The following is a 23,264-nucleotide window of genomic DNA, read 5'->3' as shown; positions in this document are numbered from 1 at the left end:
TATATGTTCTTTATGTTTTGTTCAAGATTTTTCATTTTCCTGTCCATCTCATTTGGCTCACTTGTCTTTGCAGGCTTTTCATTTTCTGCTAGTGACTCATACTAAGGAGTCTGATTGTAGGGAGCTGAGCCCCTGAAAGCCATATTTGGGGAGTAGTATTGGCCATCATAAGCCTGAGATAGTGGCTCGTTGTTGGGCCTCGTCACAGGAGGTGGTGGCGAGATTGTATATACTGGTGCGCTAGACACGATGAGAGGGGTGTTCCTGACTGGTGTGACTGGAGGTCGCATATTAGAGGTACCACGATCGGCATGGAGGCTGTAGTTTGGCATATACCCTGGTGGTAGAAAATGATTGCTCGCCACGTGGAGCAATGGTTAAGTAGCTCGGGGTACGGTGGAAGTTCCCTCAGAGGGAACCTGGGGTGAAGGTTTACCAGAAACCCAAGCTTGATATACATCTGACAATTGTTGTCTCAATTTTCTTATTTCCTCTGACTCTTGCTCGGCTGATTGACCCTGCGGATTGTCACTGAGCAACTCGATTTCATCACTATTATCCATTACTACTGGTCCCTTATATCTTGTGAAGTAATGATGTGTTGCTAGATTCACCACAAACCAACCACCTTAAACTTACTGGATAAGAGACATCAAACGTGTTAGGGTTAGGCATTTTATAGATATGAATTACACATAATATGTCATGCTCCTAACATCATCACCATTTCTAAATGCTTTTTGGAAGGCTTCATGTTTCATTCCAGCTTATCAAGTTGCTTCTTATTGGCGCTCTTATTCTCTTCTTCTTTTTTTTTTGTTTTTACACTCCCCTCATTTTGATCCCTCAACTTAGATTCATTGAAAAAATTTTGATCGAACCTTTTATGGGTTGCCTACGTATCATGTTGCCACATGAATTAGATCATTACGTAGTTCAGGGATGCAAGACACTTGATTGATTTTTTTCAAAAAAAAAAACAAACACATACAACATTTTAAAAAATAAAATCTTTTTGGGTTTTCAATATATATTTTTTGTTTTTGGTACAAGATGTTGAAACAAAATGCGCAAAGAAAACTACAACAGACTCGACTGGATTGAAACAAGACTCCACAAAACCAAAGTCACAAACAGACCCCTCATAGACTCAAAAATAAAAATTCACCTACTAAAAAATGTGAATGCAACAAGGACTCTAAATTTGCAGACTATCCACTCGACATCATCTTGGTTAGGGCGCTCCCTGCCCCAATTGGATGGACATATCTTTGTATAGGGCCTCCAGATCTGTAGCAATGTGGCGAGCGGGGTTGATTGCGGATTCGATAAATATTTCTTATTCATTTTCTCACAATCTGTGCACCCCAGAGCAGTGTACTCGGCTATCTCAAGTATCCTTCTCTTGACATTCTCTTGGAACACAAACATGCCATCGATTTGCCGCCCACGGGCATCGGCCAAATTCAGTGCATTTGCCTCGCGGTCCAATGTTGAGTTTCTTTGTTTCATGTATTTGGTCAAATCATTTTGCAGCCGACCTATTACCTCATGATAGTGACATTTCTCCATCTCGAATTCGGCTAGTTGGTGATTCTTAATTGACTCGAACTTCTCCCTCTGGAGATCAAACTTCATTTGTTGTTGGTGCATTGCTTCCTCGACGATTCTCAGATCTTCTTGCAACTTGTGTATTTTAGAGAGTCGACCCTTCTCAGCTTTTTTTAGGGCCGACTTAACCCAGTATGCAAGTTGTTCCTCTAAACATGCCAGATTCATATGAGCAGTCTTTAAATCCTTAACCATAACCTGCAGGGTGGCTCGGTAGTCTTTATTAACCTATGATCGGATCTGAATGATGTTGGCCTGATATTGGGCTTGTTGTTGAAAGATGGTTTCTCTGGCTTGGTCCAGTTCTTGCTTTAGCATTTGTACAACAAGGTGGTCACTTCTTCTTCTGTTGGACCCTTCTGGCCTATCTGTCAATTATGAGGGGTCGTGAAACCAAGCAAGGTACCTGGGGGCCACCTCCCCTCTTTCACGGTCTTCTACCATATTACGAAACTCAGAAATTCCACCCTCAAACCAACTGTTCATGACTTCCTTATCATCGACCGGCTCTTCTGGAGAAATGTCATATGCGAACTTGCTCATGTCCCTTGTTGGTGGTATTTCTTGGCGTCGGCCTAATTGGCGCATCACCCGAAGAGGAGCGTAAGGTTGGACGCTGTTGAGCCCCATTAATATCAGGAAAGGTTGATGAGAGGATTCACAATTAACATCCTTCGTAGAAGGCCAATGGTAATTCCAAGTGACTCGATCTGCATGCTTTCCAAGCTCCAATTCCTTCAGGAAACTCACATGTTTCAATCCTTTATTTATGATTTTGTACAAAATTGGACCAATGCGGGTCGAATTTCTCGATGACAGGATGACGGTAGAAGTGTTCCAAAATCCACATCTATAGTAATATGTTGTAGCCCTCGAAAAATTTCTGTCCTTCTCGGCACTTGGTCAAAGCCCGGAATAAACTTGATAGAATCATAGGGACAAGAGTGGGTTTTTTCATGGTAGTCAAAGCTTGCACTACCCCATCTAATCGGATGTGGATACGCCCCTCTACATCTGGAAAAACCATACGGCCCAAAAATGCAACCATATAGGAAAAAATGCCTATGCATCTTCCATGTTTCTATGTCCCCGTCATTTTTGAGTTGACCCAAGTTGTTTTCAAAAGCATCTCTATCGCTATATCTGTCAAACAAGAATTTCAAAGTGACCTATCGATCGGATAACCCCTTATACTTTCCATGATTGATCTTCAAAAGTTCCAAAAATTTGTATGCATGTACCCTCTTTGGTACGATAGGTCTATCACGGGGAAGATATTGGCCTTTTCCCATGAAGCTCGCGACCTCTTCTAGTGTGGGCGTCATTTCACAATTATTAAAGCAAAATACGTTGTTATTCAGCTCCCAACAAGGAATTAGAGCTTCTATAACATCATTTCTTGGTTTGATCTCTATTATGTGAACCAAGTGTCCCAAAAAGAAGAAAAAATTCTAAGTGCCTAATCTTCCCCGGGAGCCTCATCTTCATCTCCACTCTCGGATACACTCGAGCTCCAGGAACCATCATCTTCAGAGAGTAAAGCTTTGGCTTCAGCCTCTAGCACTTTTGCATTCTCGATATCAGCAATAAGGTCAAAATCACGAGCATGAATCTTTTCGAGAGTCTCTCCGAGACTGGCATTTGGCATGCTCGGCAATGCAGTATGATCGGACCTGAGCAGTATCGGAAATATCCTTTGCTCAAGCGTGAGCGGCTTCAACATCAGCTCAGTAGACGGCCACGACTGCCTCTGCATCGACTTTTACTCGTTCTGCCTCAGATGTGGCCTTTGCAAGCCCAGCGGCCAACCGAGTCTCAAGCTCCTCAATTTTCTTGGCTCGGACCAAGCTCTCTTCCTTCATGCTTTGGAGTAGACTCTTAGTCGAAGATAGCTGGGCTCGAGCAGTATCTTTCTCCAAGGCGAGACAATCCATGTTCTTGTTCTACCCCAAAGTCTCTGCCTCTTTCATCTTAGCCTCCTCGCGAAGCTGCTCAATCTTTTCAGCCTTCTGCTGAACCTGCAGTATCAAAGTATTAGTCGCTATCCCCGAATTGACACACCAAACTTCTAAGAAAATTCTTCATTACCTGCTCGATCAAGTCAGTCTGCTCTTTGTGAGCTTTGGCCAGTTCAGCTCGAAGGTCCTTGATCTCCTATTCTTTTTGCCCACTGAAGAGTTTGAGGTCATCTTTCTCCTCCGTGAGCCTTTTGAGATCGGCCCCACGCCGGTTCAGCTCGGCTTGGGATTTGGAAAATACTTCTCGATGAAGCGTCATGGCCTATAGAGAAAGGAAGGAAATCGGGCAAAAGGAAATAAAGGCAAACGTAAAACTAATAATGGGGGCTAAAGTCTAACTAGTCGGAGTCGCTGAGCCTCATCGAAAATGATCAATGCATCCATATCGGAAACATAACCGACCCCCGTAAAGCAGCCACGAAATAGGTCATCTTTTTTGTGGGTCGTTCACATGCCGGGGGTCTCCATAGCCTGGGCCTCCTTAAATTTCCCCTCAGAAAATGTGGGAAGGGGCGGCGAATCATCAATGTTGATCTCTTAAGCAAGACACTTGGGCCACTCTCTCCTTTTCGGAGGGCCTCAGAACTGGACCCTTCAGGCACACCCGCTGATTGTTCATCACGGCGGACAGGCATACTCACCGATTGATCATCACGGTGGAAGACATCTTTGGCCTCTGATAACTTGGGGACTTCACTCGGACCATCTTTCGAGATCTCCTTGGTCCGAAGATGAGCCTCCTCGACCATCACCGGCTCAACTGCCCTTGAAGCTTCGGCGCTCTCCCTCTTTCGAGCCACCAACTCATAGTCAGCATCTTCTTTCTCCTCTTCTTCATCTCGTAGTTTCTGGGCTACGTCGACAGGCAGAGTGGTAGTTCCATTCTTCAACTTACGAGCCTTGCTCTTTTAAGGCTTTGGAGTATCGGAAGGCGAGACTCTCCTCCTCTTCTGATCCTTAGCCGGTTTTGGGGCCTCCTCTTCCCCAGGTAGGGGCGGCCTCATGAAAACATTTGTCTTCGAGACCTGTATGGGGGGAATCAAGTAAAAATAAAAAAGAAACATTTCACATAAGGGCATCAAACACGGATAGAGAAGCTTAACATGATTTTTGGCCACCCATCGGGCCTTTACCAAATCGCGCCACAAGCGCTCAACGTATGAAGAGGTCGAGGCCATTTTACGAACCCAGCTTTCAAGGTTCGGGAATGCAACGGTCACTTAAGAAACTGCTGCATCATAGGAAGGGATGTCAATACGAAAAGGCAAAAGAAACAAAACGGTAAACAAAAGCTATAGTTGGGTTTGTACTTACGCTTCACGTGCCACTCTTTAGGGAATGTCATCTTCTCGGCCAGAATTATGTCGGAGGTCCTCACTCAAACAAACCGGCCCATTCATCCTCGGTCCTTGTCCTCATCTATGCTTGAGAACAGTACCTTGGTAGCCCGACACTGAAGCCTTATTAGTCCCCCTCGATAAAGACGAGGGTTGTACATTCTGATGAGATGGTCGAGGGTAAAAGGCATCCCCTCGACTTTGCTTACAAAGAGTCGAAGCAAAATTACTATATGACAGAAGGAAGGATGGATCTGGCCCAGGGTTATTTGGTATTGGCGGCATAAATCAATGATAACATGGTCAACGGGACCCAGCGTAAAAGGATAAGTGTAAACACTCAAGAACCCTTTCACATGGGTGGTGATATTCTCTTCGGGGGTCGAAATCACCACCTCCTTGTTTTCCCAATGGCAATCTTTTTTCACCTGCTCAAGATCGCCTTCAGTTATCGAGCATATGTATCTCAACATTGGCTCACATCGACCAGGTACAGACGAGGTTTTCTCGACTTTAAAGTCGGAAGTAAGATCGCATGACCCAGGAACACACTCTTCGATGCGTGGCTCCACTGGTGTTTTGTCGCCGGCCGGCCGCAATGAAGAGGTTTTTTCTTTTTGAGGAACGGTTTTCGATGTTTTCGCTATTTTTTATGAGTTCAGGGAAAAAAGAAGATAAAACTTGTTGTTTGATGAGAAGGTTGGCAAACGGGATTTGAAGAATTGAAAAACTTGAATGGAGAAGAATCGCTTTGAAGATTAGAAGAGATTTTGGAAGTAAAGTTTGGGAAAAATATGAAGATGATCTATTTATAATATTTGCTATGACGGTTCAAAGGCACTAGTGGCCGACCATCAACTGGCGCTAATTAATGATCTTGGGAACCACACCGATGCGATGCTTCAGTCGTTTCTGTCGCTTACGTCATAAGAATGACGTCATAATTGGCCGAAGTATAAAATCGAAGACTCGGATCGTTTCTTCTCATTACACTCCAAAAAATGAAGAGACTATCTGTTGTGAGCACGTAATTTTTTCCCTATATGTATTACTCCAACAAATTCAAAACAAAATAATTTCTTTCAGTGTTTACAATTTTGTTGGATTTCGTGGCATTTTCTATTAATTATTTGCATTTGTCTATGCACGTTTATCTTATTTAATTCATGAAAAATACAAAAAATATGTTGCATCTGCATTTAGGATTTAATTTTATGTTTAGATTAATTAGCAAATTAGTTTGTTTTATAAAAAATGAAAATCGCAAAAATAATTCATTTTGCATTTTTTACTTTTAATTTTGAATTGTGCAATTTTTTCTTAAATTTAGGGTTTAATTAATTATCGTAAATACCATGATGAGTGATTAATCTATTTGGGTAGGTTAATTTAGTTTGAAAAATTATTATTAATTAATTTAGGATTTATTTTGATTTTAGAAAAAGAAAAGAATTGTGGATTGAAAAGGAAAAAGAAAGAATGAAAGAAATCTGGGCTCAAACCCGATTTTATTGCCTCAGCCCAAGTAATAACCACTCAGTACCCGGCCCAACCCACACCTGACCCGGTCTGGATTTTCCCCCCAAACGAAACGACACTGTTTCATTAAGATAGATCTGGGCTGTCGATGTTGTTCCATCCAACGGTCGAGAACTGCCCCCCCCCAGACTATAAAGTTATCTGAAACAGCCCTATGCCCCTCAGAACCCCCCCCCCCCTCTCTTTATCTTCATCGTCTTCAACCCCGAAACCCTAACTGAGCCGCCTCAAAACTCCACCGCCTTCCCCCGACGGTGCCACCGTGAACCGCCACCAAACTTACACCCTAAGACCTCCCTCATCTCCTCTTCCCAAATCCCTAACTTGTGTCCTTCGAATCCTACCAGTTAGTCTCGAATGTTAAATCAAAGACCAGACCAAAGGCTCAACTTTTCCCAAATGACCCCAGATTAACACCACAAAGCCACTACGACCCCCTCGTACCAAATCCTCACTCTGTTTCCCTCGAATCTTGTCGGAGCGTCTCGAATCTCAAGTCTAAGGTTCGAGCCTTAGTGGTCAGAGTCAAATCTGTGCATGCAATGATATTTTCCCAGTTGTTTTGAGTATCCTGGGCCAGTGCTACCACGGAGTAACGTTATTTGACAAAGAACAAGTGGTTGACGTTATTCGGGGGTTTACATCGAAAGTCAGTCAAAGGGTCGAGCCCGAGTTGGTGAGTTTCTTTCTTTCCTCTCATTTACGCTTGTGATTATTTCATCCTTCTTTCCTCTTATCTTCTTCTTTTTCCCTCCGATTAATGAAAATAAAATTGAACGAGTTTTCTAAACTGAGATTGAGTGTTGTCTGTCTTGTTCCGTCTCAGTTTTCCGTTCCAAGTTGGTTCTGTGATATTTGTTTAGTCAGTCTAGTTCTTTTGTTGACAACACGATTAATTTCTGACTTTACTTTGTGTGTTTATCCTTGTTAGTTCAATTAGGATTATATGATAATTTAGTCTCTTAGCTTAAGTTTTAAGTTTTGCGAAAATTGTTTAGCCATTTTCTACTGTTTGCCATAGTCTGCTCAATTTGGGTTCATTTCATTTGGGCTCTGAATTCATTTCATAAACCGTTCTAAGAGTTCGAATGGATTTTTCGAGCCCAGGTCTAGGTTAACCATTGGGTCATTTGACCCATAACCCATTTGAGGTCCCAGGGGTAATAAACAGGGCTGTTAAGGGTAATATGGGTAGTATAGGCAAGGGAATCTTTTATAACAGCCTAAGGAAACTTCTAGGAAGCTAGGGTTGGGGCTAATATGAAATCTGATGTTTTACCCTAAGGGTATGAGAGGAAAAACAAAAATGTCAAAAGGATTAGGGTACAAATCTTAACTTATTTCAGCAGCCCTAATGCCTTGCCTATAAAGGCATCATTACTTGATATTCAAGTCAGATGTTAAGAGATAAAAAATTTATCCAAGCACTGAAATGGCTGCCTTTCTTTAAGAAATTCTGAAATAACCTTAAATCCCCTGCATTTTCTGGAAAACTACATGAGAATTTTGCTCGGATTTTGGTTCTTTTGGTCCTAATAGTCTGGTTCAAATCATTGAAAGTTCACAGTCTTGCATTCTGGTCTAAAATGGTTTGATTTATGAGTATTTAGAGTCTGGTTTGGATTCTGTTGTGGTCTCTACTGTCCTATTGCTGGGTTTAGGGTTACCTTCTGCTGCTGCTTTTCTTCTACTGAACCTTTACTCATCTGTTCCCTTTATTTCCAGGTATTCATCTTCTTGACGTGTGAAATGGAGAAGCACAAGTTTGTTTGCTCGAAGTTTAAAATATAGACAACATCAGTTTTATTAAATGTCTAGTTTTTTTACATTTATGAAAACCTCCAAATTTCATAGTTAGTTTTGGTTCTCATTGTAGTTTGCTGATTTCTATTTCAGTTCTAAGTTCGTTTGCAATACTAGGCAAGTCGCGTGCTCTAGTTATTAGTGGTTTGCATGAATCTGAGTTAAGAGTTTTTGTATAAAAGGACTTCAAAGGCTATTACAGCAGACTATTTGATTAGATTGCTTGGGTTTTAGATGTTTTGCTTACTCTCTGTTAAATTCTGCATTGTTCAGTATAGGTTTCCTTTCGAAGTCGTCAAAGATGCCAAGCGTTAATGGAACAATGTTCAGAATTGCATGTTATGTCTTATAATCGTGTTAGGTTTTAGGTTAATGCTTAATTTCACATTTGTTAAGTGAATAATTTCATTGGATCTCTTTTGTCAATTGTATGTTCTGAACATAGGGTTGAGTAAACCTTGTTCTGGGAAGCATGATGGCTAAATAATTGTTTGGTTTTGAAATCCTTTAAGCTTCAGAATTGTGAGCTTGGTCACTTTGAGCTTAGAACGACCAAATTCAGAGGCTGTCTCCCTGGCATGTTCCTATAGCCTTTGATCGATTTGCTTTAATTGAGTTAGCACAATTGTTGGTTCTGAAAACTTGGGCCTGAAGTTGGCCCCAAATAACATACATCTGGTCTCTGATTCAATGTCACATGTTGAGTATTTGAACGTTTCTCCCTCATTAAGAACTGGGCTCACTTGGGCCCAAGCTTGAAGGTAATTGGAATGGATTCGATTCACGACAACAATTTGGTTTCGAGTTGATTGATTTCTTTTTTAATATGTTGTCTGCTAGTTAGTTAGTAGGATCGAGTTTTTTATTAAATAATTAGAAGTTCCACAAGCCTCCTTTAATTGATTAATTGGACTTTTAAATGTAGATTGGAGGTGCATATATTAGGCAAGACATAGTCTATGGCCCTCATGAGTTAGCTTAAAAGCCATTTGGTTAGAATAAACCGATGTGCGCAACGCCAAGTAAGATGACAAATTGCGTGGCCCTCTTTAATTAAGTATTTAAAAAAAATATTTAGAATTCGAGGCACTCCATTTAGTAAATTTCCATGGCCCTCGCAAAGTTAAAAATGCGTAGTTGCTTTAGGTGCGATATTTTAATAAAATTACTTCTCCTAAATTCGGGTGCACATTTATGTGACCCAAATTCAAATCCCAACGATGTTAAATCATGTCAAAAATCACGGGTGCATTTATGTGACGTGGTTCGAGACATGTTTTAATGACGTTGCAATTTCCTTTAAAAATCAATTAAAAGCGGTTAACAGCTAAAATTTGTACATAGGTTCATAATTGTTTAAAATCAGATAATCTAGCTAAATATAACAGTTGAGCGACCGTGATAGAACCACGGAACTCGGAAATGCCTAACACCTTCTCCCGGGTTAACAGAATTCCTTACTCAGATTTCTGGTTCGCGAACTATTAAACAGAGTCAATCTTTTCCTCGATTCGAGATTGGAACCGGTGACTTGGGACACATTAAATCTCCCAAGTGGTGACTCTAAATTTGTAAATAAAATAATCCCGTTTCGATTGTCCTTTAATTGGAAAAACACCCTTATATACCCCTTTACGGGGGTGTAGAAAAAAAGGAGGTGTGACAGCTCTGGCGACTCTGCTGGAGAACGAACCCAGAATCTCTGGTTCAGGGTTCAAGAATTCGAGCTTAGATGAATTGTTGTATTTGGCTTTATTTATTATCTGATTTTGTTCACATGTTTGGGCCTAATGTGCTAAGTGCTGCTTTTTACCGCTTTGATATTATCTGAACTATATATAAACTGCTACGAAACCCTTCTCTTCTCATCTTCGGGGATGTGCTCGCTGGTCGAGACTCTCTATTCTATTAGTGTCATACCCTGAAATAAGAAAGAGGCTCGGACAAGTTACTAAGCCGGATGACCTTTTTGTTCCCGGTACATAGCCCCCTCCTCGGCTCGAGTTGTCCGCTCGGGTACACAGTCTAGAACAAATACCCAGGTTTTGAACCTAGAATAACTCAGCTTCATGCCGGATCCCTAGTAGGAACGTTTGGTTGCACCATGTGGATTTGACTTTGGAGGCTCAACACACAGGTTGAGTCTGTCTAGGACAGGTGTACCAAAAATGAAAAATGACCATCTTGATACATCTTCTTGCTACTTGTGCATTTATTTGCTTCGGACTTGCATGCTGACCGGCTTTTGAATATTTGAAAAGTTGAGGAAAGAGAAATAGTTGTACAATGGTTAAAGAGAGTTAATCACCTATTTTGAAAAAAACCAATGTCCAAATAGTATCGAAACTCTGCCGAATTTTTGAGAAAATGAAAAATAGCTGTTTTATTTGCCAAACAAAAAAAAGGTTTGTTTTCAAAAATAGTTTATTTTATTTTCCAATGAAAAAAAGTCTTGATTTCAAAAATAGTTTGTTTTATCTGCCCGAACTACGCCAGTTTGATTCTCACAGGGCGTGAGATACGTAGGCAACCCCCATCGGGTCCAACTTCCCTTTTGGAAAAGTAACCCAAAAGAACAAAATTTTACTTTTATCTGAAAATAGTTAAGGTGATTCCATTCTTGTCAGAAATAGCCGAATGTCCTTAAAAGGGGCATCGGAAGGCTGTTTTGCAAGAACAGCCACATGTGGTCATTTTTTTAGTTTTTATCGGTTAGTCAACACAGCCTTAAAATATTCGCCCCGGAGGTGCTGGGAGGCCGTATTTGCAAAACCGGATTATATTTCCAAATGAAAAGAAAAAAAAAAGAGAAAAAAAGTGTGTCCATTTTATTTTGAGTCAATTGAATCGTGATATTTTGCTTAACCACCCTAATAAATGTGCAGAATGAGCACGAGTCAGAATTTGCCAATAACAGTACTGAGCAAGGTCCCTTTGGAATTACATATGTGGTGGGATGAGATCTGGGCAAATCGGGACAAGACACGGTCAATCAATATCTGGGAGGCCTCACTGGGTTGCTGAAGATTAATCCCAGGGGAGACATCGTGAAGGCGTTGGTTATATTTTGGGACCCGGCCCACAACGTATTTAACTTCTCAGATTTTGAACTTACCCCAACATTGGAAGAAATAGCCGGATATATTGGGAGTCCTAAAGTTCCTTTGAGACACCAGTACCTTATTGCTCCAAGGGCCGTAGCCGTGCACAGATTCCTAGACTCTTTGAAAATAAGCAGGGGGGTCCACAACCTAGACTTGGCAGCCGGTTTTTGTACTTTGCAATTTATATACAACAGATATGGTCATGTAGGGGGTTCAACAAGTCGGAAAACAAAATCTACAGCAAAGGAAATCGCCTCAAGTGGGAAGAACATAGGTATTTTGCTTTTATGGTGGCCTTTTTGGGACTCGTGGTATTTCCTAGAAAAGACGGGAATATTGACATACGAGTATCTGGGGTTGTTAGCACTTTGCTTACTCAGGCCAACAGCACCCTCGCGCCCATGATAGTAGCCGAGATCTTCCGTACTCTCATAGCTTGCAAAGCCGAAGGAGACTTTTTCGAGGGGTGCAACATGTTGTTGCTGATGTGGATGATCGAAAACTTGTGCCATCGACCTCAATTTATGAGTTATGGGTCGACAGAAAAAACATGCATAAAAGAATTTTACACGAGGTTTGACGGTATCAGCTTGCCAGAGGGGGTCACAGAGTGGGTAACGCGCCTCCGTTCCATCACTGCAAACCAAATAGAGTGGACATTTGGATGGTTGCCTGTGGATGAGGTCATATACATACTAGCCACCGGGCCTCATTTCCTCTTGATGGGACTCAGGAGTATCCAGCCTTATGCCCTATATCGGGTTTTGAGGTAGCTCGGGAGATGCCAGATAGTTCCGAGAGATGAAGATCTTAGTGCTCAGGTAGTTGAGATTGGACCTAACGGTCAATTTCATGAAGTAGTAGTCCGTCAAATCTGGAGCGAATGTCAATACTTAACAGCCAATACCTATATACCTGATCGATCTAAGGGTGAGGTTTCACCAGGATACCTTGCTTGGTACAGAAGAGAAATTGAGTTTGGAAGGCCGGCCAAAAGACCCCACCTTCAGGAATTTGTTGAGTCGTCACAAGAACAGTGGGTTTGGTTGGCCAAGGAAAACGAGTACAGAGCCACGATAGGAAAATTGGAAAAGTAAATCAGAGAAATTCAATTCGAGAGTAGCTTGCAAGTTGCGGCAGATGAAGGAGAAAAGAAAAGGCTAGCAAAAAAAAATGAGGCCCTTCTAGCTCAAATTCAGAAAATGAAAGTAGCGGCAAAAAATCCAGCCCGAAGCGACAGAGATGAAAAAACTCATAGCTAACCTGAGGCAGAAAGTGAGTAACTATAGTTTCGATTTGAACAAAGCAGAAAATGAACTAGCCAAGGCTCAAAAACAATTGGCTAAAAACGCAGATGAACGGGTATGCCTGGTTAAGCAGTTGAGAGAAAGGTACGACGATGAGGTCGCAGGGTTGAAGAAGAGGGTCATCGCCACGGAAAATAAAATGATTAAGCAGGCAAAAGACTTCAAGGTTGAAAGGGAACACTGTTATACGGCATTGGCGCAGTTAGAAATAGACTTGCAACAGCTTCAGGAACAAAATTATGCAGCTGAGCAAACTTTGGAGGCCAGGGCCCAACCATCCTCTCCCATCCCAAGCTCAAGTAACAGCGCCATTAATTAACCATAATGTTACAACAAATCCTACATTTCTGAACAAATTCATGGAAGACATTGACACAACATCACTACAACAAGATTTAGTCGCACAAATGGCACATTCCTTGACAAGGAACCCTAATTTCACGGCGGCAGTCGCTGCAGCCATCTCCGGGAATTTTTTTGAATATGATTAATTAGTTTTCAGATGAAGCAAAATTACAGCTATTAACGGTTTTTGTTTTTCTATTGAGAAGGAAATGAACATGATGTAAATCTACCATTTGGAATGGATGTTCCTTTGCTATAATAAGTGTTTCTTAGCTGTGTTTTTTGAATATTTGGGCTGTAATTAGGATAAATTTGCAGAATAGTAAAGACAATATTAGGCAAAAGATTGTAAAGACAATAGTGGGAGTAGATGTTAGGATTGATTCATAGATTTATACGCCATAATAGCATAAGATTACGTGATGTTAAAAAAAAACAGACTTGCTATATAGTATGATGATTTTTGATTTTTTCTTGAATGCTCTTTTGTCAATGTAATCATCTTGCAAGACTTATAAAAGGGAGGGCTTTCTTTCTAGTTCCACTCTCAAATATAACTCTTCGCTGCCAGGGTATGGAGCAACCCAAGTATATATAGAAATATGGAGGGGATTTATCCGAACAAAAAAGGTTAGGACGACTTCAAACCTCGCATCGTCGCAGTAAGTTTGTACGTATACCATGCTTATGTCTAAGTCTATGAGATTTCTGAAGTCTCGCAGGTACAATCTCAAGCTTAATCCTGCAAAATGCGCGTTCGGGGTTCCGTCTGGAAAGTTGTTGGGGTTCGTAATCATCCACCGGGGTATCGAACTGGATCCATCGAAAGTCAAGGCCATCTAGGAATTGCCACCTCCAAGGAACAAGACCGAGGTAATGAGTTTTTTGGGGAGATTGAATTATATCAGCAGGTTCATCGCTCAACTCACGACAACTTGTGAGCCTATCTTCAAACTATTAAAGAAAAACGCTGCGGTCAAGTGGACGGATGAATGTCAGGAGGCATTTGATAAGATAAAGGGGTATTTGTCAAACCCACCCGTGTTGGTCACGCTAGAACCAGGGCGACCTTTGATTCTATATTTGACGGTTTTGGATCATTCATTCGGTTGTGTATTGGGTCAACATGATATCACTGGCAGGAAGGAGCGGGCCATCTATTACCTTAACAAGAAGTTCATATCCTACAAGGTTAAGTACACTCATCTTGAAAGGACATGTTGCGCCGTAACTTGGGTGGCACAAAAGATGAAACACTATTTGTCATCTTATACTACTTACTGGCAGGAAGGAGTGGAAGGAGCAACACTATTTGATATCACTGGCAGGAAGGAGCGGGCCATCTATTACCTCAGCAAGAAGTTCATATCCTACAAGGTTAAGTACACTCATCTTGAAAGGACATGTTGCGCCCTAACTTGGGTGACATAAAAGCTGAAACACTATTTGTCATCTTATACTACTTACCTCATATCTCGCTTGGATCCATTAAAGTATATCTTTCAGAAACCTATGCCCACAGGGAGGCTTGAAAAGTGGCAGATCCTGCTCAGAGAGTTTGACATTGTCTACGTGACTCAAACTGCAATGAAAGCACAGGCCTTGGCGGACCATCTGGCCGAGAATCCGGTTGATGAAGACTACGAACCTTTGAAAACTTATTTCCCTGATGAAGAGGTGATGCACATTGATGAGTTTGAGCAAGTTGAGAAGCCGGGATGGAAACTTTTCTTTTATGGGGCTGCAAACATGAAGGGCGTGGGGATAAGAGCGGTAATTATTTATGAAACAGGGCAACACTACCCTGTTACGGCTCAGCTTCGTTTTTACTGTACTAACAACATGACTGAATACGAGGCCTGCATTCTGGGTTTGAGGTTAGCTGTGGATATGGGTATCCAGGAAGTCTTGGTCTTGGGTGACTCGGACCTCCTGGTGTACCAAATTCAGGGAGAATGGGAAACACGGGATTTGAAAATTATACCGTACAGACAATGTTTGCATGACCTTTGTCAACGGTTCCAGTCGATAGAATTTAAGCATATCCCAAGTATCCATAATGAAGTTGCCGATGCTTTGGCTACTCTAGCGTCAATGCTACATAATCCAGATAAGGCTTATATGGACCCTTTGCAGATTCAGGTCCGTGATCAACACGCTTACTGTAATATGGTGGAAGAAGAACTTGATAGGGAGCCATGGTTCCATGATATCAAAGAATACATCAGGATGGGGTGTACCCGGTACAGGCCACAGGTGATCAGAAAAGAACAATTCGACGATTGGCAAGTGGATTTTTCTTCAGTGGAGGGATATTGTACAAAAGAACTCCAGATCTGGGGTTGCTAAGATGCATAGATGCAAGACAGGACACAACTATCTTGACCGAGGTACATTCCGGAGTTTGTGGACCGCATATGAGTGGGTACGTTCTGGCAAAGAAGATTCTCCGAGCAGGTTATTACTGGCTCACTATGGAGCGGGATTGCATCAGTTTTGTGCGTAAATGTCATCAGTGCCAAGTGCACGGAGATTTGATTCATTCTCCACCATCTGAATTACATACAATGTCTGCACCATGGCCTTTTGTTGCTTGGGGCATGGATGTCATTGGGCCAATCGAACCAGCAACATCAAACGGACACAGGTTTATTCTGGTAGCCATTGATTATTTCACCAAGTGGGTTGAAGCAAAAACTTTCAAATCTGTGACCAAGAAAGTAGTGGTCAATTTTGTACATTCAAATATCATCTGTCGGTTTGGGATTCCGAAGGTGATCATCACGGACAATGGCGCTAATCTCAACAGTCATCTAATGACGGAAACATGTTAGCAGTTTAAGATTATACATCGCAATTCCACCCCATATCGCCCTAAGGAGAATGGAGCAGTCGAGGTAGCAAACAAGAATATAAAGAAGATACTTCGAAAAATGGTGGAAGGTTCTAGGCAATGGCATGAAAAGCTATCGTTTGCATTGCTAGGTTATCGCACTACTAGTCGCACTTCAGTAGGGGCTACTCCATATTTGTTGATGTATGGCACAGAGGTAGTAATACCCATAGAAATTGAAATCACATCCCTTCAGATTGTTGCTGAGGCAGAAATTGATGACGTTGAATGGGTCAAAACCCGCATGGAGCAACTAAGTCTGATTGATGAAAAGAGATTGGCGGCAGTATGTCATGGCCAATTGTACCAACAGAGAATGGCGAGAGCATATAACAAGAAGGTACGTCCACGGAAGTTCGAAGTGGGTCAACTACTGTTGAGACGTATCTTGCCTCATCAGGCTGAAGCAAAAGGAAAGTTCGCCCCAAACTGGCAGGGGCCATTTGTTGTATCCAGAGTATTGTCCAATGGCGCATTATATTTGACAGATATAAAAGGCAAATGTGTATAAATGGCTATCAATTCCGATGCAGTCAAAAGATACTATGTATGATTCCCTTGTTTGATTGTACTTGTTTGTACTTGGCATATTTTGAAGATTGAAATGACGAAGGCGTTTTGTTCTGCTATCTAAACACTTTATCCCTTGTCACCCCTTTTTTAGCCTTATTTATTTTCTTTCATACCCCTCTTTCGGGATCAACGGCACAATTCAGAAACGCAAGTGCGCAGGATAAGTAAGTGAAAGGAAAAAGAAAGAGTGAACAAGAAAGGAAAAGGAGAAGAAAAATGAAAAAAGAGAAGAAGGAGAAAGAAAAGAAAAGAAAAGAGAAAAGCAAAAAGAAAAAGAGAGAAAAAAAAAGAAGAAAAATAAAAAAAAAGAATAACAGAAGAAAAAGAGAGAAAGAAAAGAAAGAGAAAAGAAAAATCACAACAACGAAGTAATTTCTATGACATGAACTACGTTCGACCTGATTCCTTTTAAGGATATATAGGCAGCCTCACGGTTCGGTCTCATCAAAACAAAAATCCAAAAGTCCCCAAGCAAGAAACTGGGGCAGAAGTTGTGGTTGTTGTGAGAAATCTGATTCCGAAAGTTGTAATTCTAACCCATTTGAATTGTTTGAGCCTTTTATACCCTTTCTTTCTAACCCTGTCCAGAAGCTCATATTACGGTCCAAAGAAAGACCTTCTGATCAGTCTTTGAGAAATGCCAAGTCGAGCAGGTAAAGGTAATTCATGTCAAGGGCAACACTCTGGTTCAAGCAGGAAAAATAAATGAGAGAGTCTCATTGGTGAAAACCTTCACAGGCACCGTAAGGCAACGGGAGTTGAGAGAAATAAAATGAGAGAGTCTTATTGATGAAAACCTTCACAGGCACCGTAAGGCGACGGGAGTTGAGAGAAATTAAAACGAGAGAGTCTTATTGGTGAAAACCCTCACGGGCACCTTGAGCCGAAAGTGAGTTGAAAAGTCAACAAGTGAGAAAGGTATGTTGGTGGGAAAACTGTTTCAAGGCACCGCAGGACGAACAAGGTCAAGGTTTGGGTAAAGTAATCAGGTCATGAAAATTCCGGGGCAACAAAGTACGGCAACTGAAAGTTGATTGGTTGGACAGATTGGGCTGATTAATCCGAAATGCATGTCATGATCAATGGTACCAGCTGTTCCACTCATATAAGTTTCTTTTTCTTTTTCCCTTTTGTAGCAGTCATCTAGTTTTGGATTCTTCTTATCCTTAACTCGCAAAGTCATTGCATTTCATTTCTTTTTGGTTTATCTATCTAAGATGTTTCAATGTCAGATGTTTCAATGTCAGTCTTGTTCAAATCAATTCAAAACTCACTGCCAACTTCCAAAATTGCAAAGCACATCGTAGTCGGAGCATACTAAGGATAACACGATGTAAGGGGAGGGTACAAGGAATCACCGAAAGTCTCATCGGTGGAAGGGACTGGTAATGTCATGGGGGATGCAAAGGTTCAGATAAAGGGGTTAGAGGCAAAACAACAGCACGGGTATAGAACACTCGGTTCCTCAAAGGTCATGGGGGTTTGAAAGTCACTCAGAAAGTCAAAGCGTTTCAGGGCCAGTTCGGGGAAGCCAGTCAGAAAAAAACAATGCAGCGGAAAGATCTTCAGCAAGAATGCCATCAGCTAACCACCATTTTAAACTGACAAAATTTTCTTTGATCAACAGGGGCAGAAAATTTCGGTTGTTTCGGAGAAACCTTCCATAAAGAAAGAAAGGCACCAAACAAGTTTGATTTTTAATTTTCAGGACCCTCCTAGAAAATGGGACCTAGTTTAAAGTTCAGAAATAGCATAATCTAGCATAAATGTATCCCAAAGGAATATAAGTTGGCTTAGAAGTTTGCATGTTCGAGATAGGATTCAATTAGGAGTTTTCAGGACCCTCATGAATAATGGGACTTAGCTTAAGATTTCGATTAGATACCAACATTTAGCGTAAACTCTGCTGTAAGGTAGTATAATTCAGACATGAAAGCTGTCATCTTTAAGATAAAATTTGACCTTTGAGTTTCAGAACCCTCCTGGATAATGGGGAGTAGTTTAAAGATCCTCTTAGATAGCAAGATTTAGTAGAAATCAAACCCATAGAAGATATAACTTAGATTTTAAATTGTCATTAGTTAAGAGTTGTCAGGACCCCCCTGGATAATGGGACCTAGCTTTCAAATCCTTAGTAACAATTGGTAACATGATTTAGTATTACAATCACATCTGTCCCCAGCCGCCAAACTGGAGCAGAATATTTTCTTTGTTTTGTCTGTTTTGTTGAAGTCAGGAGCCCGCCTGGAGAGCAGGAAATACTTTCAAGTCAGCAATCAAGATCTCTCCTAGAGAACAAGGGATTGCAATTGAAGTTTTAGTTTTCAAATTCTTTGCTTTGTTTATTTTGAAGTCAGGAGCCCGTCTGGAGAACAAGGGAATACATTTCAAGTTGAAGTCAGGAGCCCGCCTAGAGAGCAGGGAATACTTTCAAGCGCAGCAATCAGGATGCCCGCCTGGAGAACAAGGGAGTACAGTTTAAATTTTAGCTTTCAAACTCCTTGTTTTGTCTATTATGAAGTCAGGAGCCCGCCTGGAGAATAAGGGAATACATTTCCAGTCAGAAGTCAGGAGCCCGCCTGGAGAGCAGGGAATACATTTCAAGTTAAAGTCAGGAGCCCGCCTGAAGAGCAGGGAATACTTTCAAATGCAGCAATCAGGAGCCCGCCTGATGAGCAGGGAATACTTTCAAATGCAGCAATCAGGAGTCCGCCTGGAGAACAATAGAGTACAATTTAAGTTTGAGCCTTCAAATTCTTTGCTTTGTTTATTTTGAAGTCAGGAGCCTGCCTGGAGAGCAGGGAATACATTTCAAATTGAAGTCAGGAGCCCGCCTGGAGAGCAGAGAATACTTTCAAATGCAGCATTCAGGAGCCCGCCTGGAGAACAAGGGAGTACTATTTAAGTTTAGCTTTCAGATTCTTTGCTTTGTTTATGTTAAAGTCAGGAGTCCGCCTGAAGAGTAGGGAATACATTTCAAGTCAGCAGTCAAGAGCCCGCCTAGATAGCATGGGGATACATTCACGTTTTGCAGTCAGGAGCCCGCCTAAAGAGCAGGGAATACATATCAAGTTCAGCAGTTAGGCCCCACCTGAATAAGGGAAAAACATCTCAGTTTACAATTCAAGGTGGCAACAGATGGATGCCTCCGGGAGGATGAAGGACAACAAGGCAACAAGAAACACAAGAGCAAGTTTGAAGATATAGATAGGACTTTTGTAATCCATAGACCATAGTCTAGTCTAGCTTCTTGTTTTATTTTGACATGGTGTAATAAGGGGGTTCAGTAAGCAGTAGCAACAACAACAGTAACATCGAAATCACAGCTTCATGGTAGTCCCAGCTACCAAAACTTCTCAAACTACACTGACCTGATTCCTTTTTTATCCAAGGATATGTAGGCAACCTTGGAAGTAGAGTGCGGTCAACTCTTTCAAAATGCTTCCCACGGAGTATTCAAACGGGCAAAAATCGCTCGTATCCGCTCACTTTATCTTTGCACGAAAACTCTTCATGTTTCCTGGCAAAAGGGGGCAGCTGTGAGCACGTGATTTTTGCCCTATATGTATTAGTCCAACAAATTCAAAACAAAATAATTTCTTTCAGTGTTTGCAATTTTGTTGGATTTCGTGGCATTTTCTGTTAATTATTTGCATTTGTCTATGCACGTTTATCTTATTTAATTCATGAAAAATACAAAAAAATATGTTGCATCTGTATTTAGGATTTAATTTTATGTTTTAGATTAATTAACAAATTAGTTTGTTTTATAAAAAATGAAAATCGCAACCATAATTCATTTTACATTTTTTACTTTAAATTTTGAATTGTGCAATTTTTCCTTAAATTTAGGGTTTAATTAATTATCGTAAATACCATGATGAGTGATTAATCTATTTGGGTAGGTTAATTTAGTTTGAAAAAATATTATTAATTAATTTCGGATTTATTTTGATTTTAGAAAAAGAAAGAATTGTGGATTGAAAAGGAAAAAGAAAGAATGAAAGAAATCTGGGCTCAAACCCGATTTTATTGCCTCAGCCCAAGTAATAACCACTAAATACCCGGCCCAACCCACGCCTGACCCGGTCTGAATTTCCCCCCCCAAATGAAACGACACTGTTTCATTGAGATAGATCTGGGCCATCGATGTTGTTCCATCCAACGGTCGAGAACTGCCCCCAGACTATAAAGCTGTCTGAAACAGCCCTATGCCCCTCAGAACACCCCCCCCCATCTCTATATCTTCATCGTCTTCAACCCCGAAACCCTAACTGAGCCGCCTCAAAACTCCACCGCCTTCCCCCGGCGGCGCCACCGTGAACCGCCACCAAACTTACACCCTAAGACCTCCTTCATTTCCTCTTCCCAAATCCCTAACTTGTGTCCTTCGAATCTCACCAATTAATCTCGAATGTTAAATCAAAGACCAGACCAAAAGCTCAACTTTTCCCAAATGACCCCAGATTAACACCACATAGCCACTATGACCCCCTCATACCGAATCCCCACTCCGTTTCCCTCGAATCTTGCCGGAGCGTCTCGAATATCAGGTCTAAGGTTCGAGCCTTAGAGGTCAAAGTCAAATCTGCGCATGCAATGATATTTTCCCAATTGTTTTGAGTATCCTGGGCCAGTACTACCACGGAGTAACGTTATTTGACAAAGAACAAGTGGTTGACGTTATTTGGGGGTTTACATCGAAACTCAGTCAAAGGGTCGAGCCCGAGTTGGTGAGTTTCTTTCTTTCCTCTCATTTACGCTTGTGATTATTTCATCCTTATTTCCTCTTATCTTCTTCTTTTTCCCTCCGGTTAATGAAAATAAAATTGAACGAGTTTTCTAAATTGAGATTGAGTGTTGTCCGTCTTGTTCCGTCTCAGTTTTTCGTTCCAAGTTGGTTCTGTGATTTTTGTTTAGTCAGTCTAGTTCTTTTGTTGACAACACGATTAATTTCTGACTTTACTTTGTGTGTTTAGCCTTGTTAGTTCAATTAGGATTATATGATAATTTAGTCCCTTAGCTTAAGTTTTAAGTTTTGCGAAAATTGTTTAGCCATTTTCTACTGTTTTCATAGTCTGCTCAATTTGGGTTCATTTCATTTGGGCTCTGAATTCATTTCATAAACAATTCTAAGAGTTCGAATGGATTTTTCGAGCCCAGTTCTAGTTTAACCATTGGGTCATTTGACCCATAACCCATTTGAGGTCCCAGGGGTAATAAACATGGCTGTTAAGGGTAATATGGGTAGTATAGGCAAGGGAATCTTTTGTAACAGCCTAAAAAAACTTCTAGGAAGCTATGGTAGGGGCTAATATGAAATCTGATGTTTTACCCTAAGGGTATGAGAGCAAAAACAAAAATGTCAAAAGGATTAGGGTGCAAATCTTAACTTATTTCAGCAGTCCTAATGCCTTGCCTATAAAGGCATCATTACTTGATATTCAAGTCAAATGTTAATAGATAAAAATTTATCCAAGCACTGAAATGGCTGCCTTTCTTTAAGAAATTCTGAAATGACCTTAAATCCCCTGCATTTTCTAGAAAATTACATGAGAATTCTGCTCGGATTTTGGTTCTTTTGGTCCTAATAGTCTGGTTCAAATCACTGAAAATTCACAGTCTTGCATTCTGGTCTAAAATGGTTTGATTTCTGAGTATTTAGAGTCTGGTTTGGATTTTGTTGTGGTCTCTACTGTCCTATTTCTGTGTTTAGGGCTGGCTTCTGCTGCTGCTTTTCTTCTACTGAACCTTTACTCCTTTGTTCCCTTTATTTCCAGGTATTCATCTTCTTGACGTGTGAAATGGAGAAGCACAAGTTTGTTTGCTCGAAGTTTAAAATATAGACAACATCAGTTTTATTAAATGTCTGGGTTTTTTACATTTCCGAAAACCTCCAAATTTCATAGTTAGTTTTAGTTCTCATTGTAGTTTGCTCATTTCTGTTTCAGTTCTAAGTTCGTTTGCAATACTAGGCAAGTCGCGTGCTCTAGTTATTAGTGGTTTGCATGAATCTGAGTTAAGAGTTTTTGTATAAAAGAACTTCAAAGGCTATTACAGCAGACTATTTGATTAGATTGCTTGGGTTTTAGATATTTTGCTTACTCTCTGTTGAATTCTGCATTGTTCAGTATAGGTTTCCTTTCGAAGTCGTCAAAAATGCCAAGTGCTAATGGAACAATGTTCAGAACTGCATGTTATGTCTTATAATCGTGTTAGGTTTTAGGTTAATGCTTAATTTCACATTTGTTAAGTGAATAATTTCATTGGATCTCTTTTGTCAATTGTATGTTCTGAACATAGGGTTGAGTAAACTTGGATCTGGGAAGCATGATGGCTAAATAATTGTTTGGTTTTGAAATCCTTTAAGCTTCAGAATTGTGAGCTTGGTCACTTTGAGCTTAGAACGACCAAATTCAGAGGCTGTCTCCCTGGCATGTTCCTATAGCCTTTGATTGATTTGCTTTAATTGAGTTAGCACAATTGTTGGTTCTGAAAACTTGGGCCTGAAGTTGGCCCCAAATAACATACATCCGGTCTCTGATTCAATGTCACATGTTGAGTATTTGAACGTTTCTCCCTCATTAAGAACTGGGCTCACTTGGGCCCAAGCTTGGAGGTAATTGGAATGGATTCGATTCACGGCAATTCGCCGATACAATTTGGTTTCGAGTTGATTGGTTTCTTTTTTAATATGATGCCTGCTAGTTAGTTAGTAGGATCGAGTTTTTAAT

Source organism: Nicotiana sylvestris, chromosome 3 (genome assembly GCF_000393655.2).
Source record: "Nicotiana sylvestris chromosome 3, ASM39365v2, whole genome shotgun sequence".
NCBI lineage: Eukaryota > Viridiplantae > Streptophyta > Magnoliopsida > Solanales > Solanaceae > Nicotiana > Nicotiana sylvestris.
Note: the sequence above shows the minus strand (reverse complement) of the source record.